The 6,000-nt window shown below is 42.4% G+C and overlaps 1 protein-coding gene across 3 annotated transcripts in view; it reads right to left on the bottom strand.

Annotated features, from left to right (window-relative positions):
- Positions 1–6,000, bottom strand: part of MTMR14 (myotubularin related protein 14) — a 65,362-nt gene that overhangs the window by 6,548 nt on the left and 52,814 nt on the right. The gene's annotated exons all lie outside the window — the stretch shown is intronic.

Here is a 6,000-nt window from a genome sequence, read left to right as displayed (position 1 = left end):
ACACACACACACACACACACACACACACACACACACACACACACACAAAGTCTCTCTCTCTCTCTGGAATACTCTACTTTTGCTTGGATCAAGAAGTGATCTGTACAGGGGTTAGAAGAGACAGCTGTTAAGACTAAAGCTAGGAGATGCTATGTTCTGTTGGCTTGATATGGCAGGCAACCTATGCCAGACCAGTTTAGCCATCTTTGGGGAGGTAGAAGTGCCTCATTTTAGACACTGGCAATAAAGTTAAGGTAAGGTAATTACCCCCCCCCCAAAATAAATAAATAAAAAAGGAAAGAAAGAAAAATCCGCTTAACCAGCAAAGTACCCAATTTGGCCCATGTGACAGATAGACATCTATGCCAAGTGAGAAACTAGTGGACACTGTCTGATCAAGACCTAAAGGTAAGAGGTCAAGTGTAACTTCCATTAAACTGGTGAAGAGTTAGCAGACCTTCTCTACCCCTGTGGCTGGACTGGTCTGTGACTACCAATTCCCTAAGATTCTCCGATTAGAATTGTGCTCATCTGGCTACTCATGGTGACTCTCTATGGAGTCACAAAAACACTTAAGTCTTTGGTTTTGAAAAATTTGGCAGATGCCAGAGGTTTGACAAGAGGCTTTGGCCAAAAATTTTGTAGGCCAGTAACCTTCTGGAGAACCTGATTTTTCTCCATGTAAAGAGATTCAGCACCAATCTGGCTGCATGGGTGGAGTTTCTCCTTTTTGGCCAGGGTGGGTGGGTTTCAATGCCACTAAATGAAGGGTCAGGGTATTTGTTTAAGGGCTTTCTGCTACAAGCATTCCTCCTTCACCATTATGAAAGATTTGGAAACAAGGTTGATTTGTTAGCCTCAACCTTCTTGAGGGAAGAACTAGTTGCTAAAAATAACAAACAAAATTACAGAAGCAAAGTCAGATTAGGTAAATTTGGAGGCTGGAATACTTAGGAATTTTAGCCATCCCTAACTGCTAGTGAAAAAGTCTGAAACTTCAAACATATCAAAATTAGCATATGTAGGGCAGCTAGTTGGCTCAGTGGATAGAGCACTGGCCCTGGAGTCAGGAGGACCTGAGTTCAAATAGGGCCTCAGACCAAACACTTGACACTTACTAGCTGTGTGGCCCTGGGCAAGTCACTTAACCCCATCGCCCAGCCAAAATAAATAAATAAATATTAGCATATGTAGAACTAGCTTCTTGAAGAGCTAAACATGTTACCTTTGTATTATGCCCAGTGTTAACTACTGTGCATCATCCTTCAATGTTTGAGTCAAAATTTATTCTAAGACAATGCAAATTTCACATGAATCAGAGGGACTGTGAGGAGGTAAATGGTGAACTCAATCTAGCTTATACCTACTGTCCTAGTGATTGGTGTCACTTGCCCATCAACAGCTTATCTTCTGTTCCCCTGGCATTGAAGTAGCCATTAGCGATAGAGTAGGTAAAACAGAAAGAAAAGAAGAGCAGGTTATAATAAAGACATCTATGGGGATGAGACTGCATTGGGACATGAGCAAGAGAGTGATGTGACCTCAGGAGGTCAAATTTCCCCTTTTTTTTTTTAAGTTGCTTAACAGAAAAACTTCTGATTTCCAGGTAATACTGCTAATGAGAATTCCAAATGAGTTCTTCTAGCCATGCCCTTAACGAAGATCACCCAAAAAAAGAAAAAAAAAAGAAAAAAAGAGTTTGAGTTTGCTTGGCAGGAGCTCTAAGATATAGGGCTTCCCTACCAAAACAGAGGCACTCTAAGATGTCACACTAGATTAGAGTAGCTAAGTCTGAAGATTAAAAGAAGACCTCACCCACAAGAGGATGAAAAAAATTGTTCCACTACTGGCAAGAAGGATCATGGAACTCCCCATCATCAGAAGTCCAAGTGGAGTTGTTTAAACAAGGTCACAACGTTCTGGTCCAAAAGTTGTGAACATCTTTGGGATGGGTCCTGAGCTTTGGGTTTTGGAAACCCTCTATTATTTGCACCAAAAGGCTTTATGTTATTAGAACAACAGAAAAAGAAACTTCTCAGGGAAAAAAAAAATCTTCCTTGGCTCCTTTTCCTTCTCGGCAGCAGAGCTGGGGGAGGTGCTTCTTACCTGTGAGTGCGACCAGCTGTTGATTAGCCAGAGTAATGGAAAACGTACATGAATGAAGTCCAAATCACCTTATTTGAATGAAAGCCTAAACTTTCCCTCCTAGCAACCTTTTATCAGAGCTGCAAACAAAAGGGCAAATAACGATTGTTTTGAGGATTGGTGTCCTTCAAATGTGAGGTTTTACACCTTTGATGGCATACAGCAGAGTTGGTTTCTAACATATAAAGGTATATTTTAAAAATACATACCTCCCAACTGTTTGCTGCACCTATAGGCAGGCAAGTATTTGTGACAAAGACCTCAACATTAATATATTAACCTTGACAAGATTACGCTTGCAAAGAAAAAAAATTCATAAAATATCAGAGCTGGAAAAAAAAAAGGGCAATCAAGATCTGGTCCAATGCTCATTCCTTCTCTCTCCCCCATTTTACATAGGAGGAAATAGGAGTCTCGGAAAGACCCTAACACAGTGGCAGAGTTCCTTCTAGAACTTGGGTCTTGTGTAGAGTGGGGAGGAGGCACCTTAGAAGTAACCCAACCAAACCTCCCCGCCAAGGTAAGAGTCTCCCAGCTGGCCCTCATGTCCAGTGGTCACTGAGCCTCTGCTTGAAGGCTTCCAGTGACAAAGTTAGAGAAGAACCTTCTAAATTCAGATCAACGGTGTTGAACAGAATGGCATTTGAACTCTCCCTCACTGGCATGCATTCATAAGGCAGGCTAGGAGAAGATTTATTAAAAAAAAAAATCATCCTTTTGTAGAAGTTGGATCATAGGTTTAGAGTAGAAAGGACCCTATAGAGTCTCTAATTCAAATTCTCAGATCAGTAAAACTAAAGCCCAAAGAGGTTGTGACTTACTCAAGGTCACATAGGTATCTTCCTCTTTTCAGCTGCCCCTCTCTAGGGGCATGATAGAGCACCAGGGCCTGGAGTCAGGAAGACCCGAGTTCAAATCTGGCCTCAGACACTAATTAGCTGCCTTATGGCAAGTCACTCAGTTTCCTCATCTGTAAAACGGGGATAATAATAGTCCCTACCTTCCAGGGTTGTTGTGGGGATCAAATGAAATAATTGCAAAACGCTTAGCAGAGTGCTTGGCACATATGGAGTTGCATAAATGTTAACTATTACAATGATTATTATCCAAGTTATACTGTGAGCCTAAGAATTTAGTCTTCGCCAAATGAGGATAGGCTAAGGTGACTCAGGATGATGATTTAGCCTGGACAACACTGGGAGAGAGGCACGCTAGACCTCTTTAGGTACTTCCACATTCAGACTTACTCTGTCTGAGCAGAATTAGGAGCAAAGGCTGGAAGGTGAAAGGAGGCAAACTTCGGTCTGTTGGAAGGAAAGATGGTCTTATCATTCGGGCAACCCTCAAGTGGGATGTGCCGCTTTGGGAGGTGGTGGCTATTGCAGGCCTAAGGGCGTACAAGCACAGCCTGGAGGACCCTTGTTGGGCATGTTGTCATGGGAACTCTTGTTCTGGTTGGACAACACGACTGCTGGGGTCCCTTCCAACTCTGCATACAAACATGTCAGAGGCACGAGAGCAATTACCCAGGACCAGAGTAACACGGGCATCAAGCTAAAGACTGGGCCTGAAAGATTCTTTGGTATTCTCCAGGAGGCTTTTACAGCCAGCAAAGTCTCCAGGTCTTTCATAACTGACATTTCTGACCATCTAATCTAGTCTAGTAATCAGGGCAGCAAGATGATCTAATGTTTGTAGAAGGTAAAAGATGCTGCCAGAAAGGCCAGCAGAGACTAACCTCTGTCTATAAAAACAAATTAGCCAAGGGGCACTGGCAAAAAGACACAAGATCCAGATTCCTAGGACTACTGCAACCCCAGGCCAACAACCTTCGGACCCCAGCTTGGAGATGGCAGCCTGCATTTCTGGCAGGGGTCTGTGATGTCACAGGAGACACCATGCTGGTCACTGAGAAGAGCCAGACAGATGAGACTAACAAGCACGACATATAACATGCAGCAGACTGAGTACACGGGCCCACCCCTCAAGAGACACCCCAAGAGTCAGCAGCTACAGTTCATTCCAACCATCAGGGCCCTGATTATAGATTCAATCACATTCCTGAACCTGGGTTCCAAATGATGCTGCTACAGCGACTGTTGCTAACAGGATAATCAGCAACAGAGAAGAACAACATGCAGATTCTTCTCTTCCACTAGCTAAATGAATGAAAAGCTTTATTTTGATTATAAAAAGTAGGCTCGATTTCAAGAAAACCAGGGATAGTGAAATCTGATTTACTATCTCCCCCCATATATGTATACACACGATGTACATATATATAAAACTATATATAGCATTATTACATTACAAAAGGATTCTTTACTTTTATGAATGGATTCACTAAAGGTCTCTTTGATGTTTGTTTTTTTAATTAAGACATTAGGGAAAAATAGATGTTTACTGATCAGGAGCTGTTATCAGGAACCATGCCAACTGATGAGGAATCAAGATCTGATTTTATTTTCCCCGACATAATATTATTATGACTTAAATGAACAAAATTTTATTAAACGCAGTCTTACAAACCCCATTCTCACTGTCAGCTTGGTCAACAGAGCCCCTAAAAGATTCTGGCTCCACTGTGTGGCATTCCCATCAACAAAGACAACACGCTCGTAATCTCCGAAGGACTCAGGGAAAGTGCTCCCAGACAGTGCTGATCTGGCTGGGCACTAGAGCCAGGACAAGCTGGGAAGTCAGAAGGTGGAAGTGGCAGTGGCGACGTCGTTTGCCTGAGCTTGGTTCTCTTTTCATGCTAATTCAGTCCTAATTCCCTCCTCTCCAGTCATCTCAATGCTAAGCCTTCTACAGGGAGGGAGGCTAGACAGGATAAGTTTAACAGACTTATACAGAACATAACAGACAACCAAGATTATCCAGTTCTCTAATCCACATTAGTGTCCTGTGTTAAAAATTAATCCTTAGCTGTAAGTATACGAGATTCCTCTGTAGAGTCCAATCTGGAGGCACTAATCACACTAATTTTCTGAAATCTGAACTCAGGAGTTATGTATTTGACAATTTGTCCACTGTACCCATGTAGGGTCCAAAAGAAAAGCCAGGAAGGGGAATGTACCTACTTTGGTTGAAGGTCTATTAAAATAAGAGCAGCAAAGGGTACAGGAATGCCATAATGACTCCTCAAATTGATCACGTTAGGGAAAACATAAAGGGAAAGAGGGAATTCAGAATGACAAGCAGGATGAGAAGCTGGCAAGAGTCAAATGCTCTTCAACCTCTTCAAGATTAAATCAAGTTCTAACCACACAAACATTTACTTGTGAAACCCTGAAGTTCTCATTCTCATGCCCATTCCAGTTTTTCTAGTTGTCCTTTTAAGTCTCCAACTAACAAGTTCCTTAGCCCGTTGTTTTCCCCTCACTCCCTGTGCTCCTTCACCAGATGGCTACATCTACACTAGTCAGCTCTTTGACTGGCTCTAGTCTTGGATTTACCTTCCCTCTACTAGGAGAGAACAGAAATCCTTTAGTTCAACCCCTTCCTTTTAAAATTAAGAAGGTAGAGGCCCTGAGAAAAGGAACTTGCCCAAGGCAGAGCTGAAACTAGGTCTCCTGACCCTGAAGATACTGTTTCATCACCGGAGACTTGTTTTTTAGGTTCTTAGGCCTCAAGCCATGACCAGCACATTATTAGATCTCTGTCCCTGAGGGAAGGAGACAGACACCCATACCAATGCACTTTTCTGAGGATTAACACCTATGAACTTATCTGGTCATGACTGCCTTCCAGTTGTTTATTTGGTTTTCACACCAATGGGACTTCTTTGGGATGATAAAATATACTCTCCTCAAAAGCCACCTAGACAGCAGAATGAGATTAACAGCTAAAGCT

This window comes from Vombatus ursinus, unplaced genomic scaffold, assembly GCF_900497805.2.
Source record: "Vombatus ursinus unplaced genomic scaffold, bare-nosed wombat genome assembly UNPS02014773.1, whole genome shotgun sequence".
Taxonomy (NCBI): domain Eukaryota; kingdom Metazoa; phylum Chordata; class Mammalia; order Diprotodontia; family Vombatidae; genus Vombatus; species Vombatus ursinus.
The sequence above is the reverse complement of the archived record's forward strand: the minus strand, read 5'-3'. Positions and strand labels throughout refer to the sequence as shown.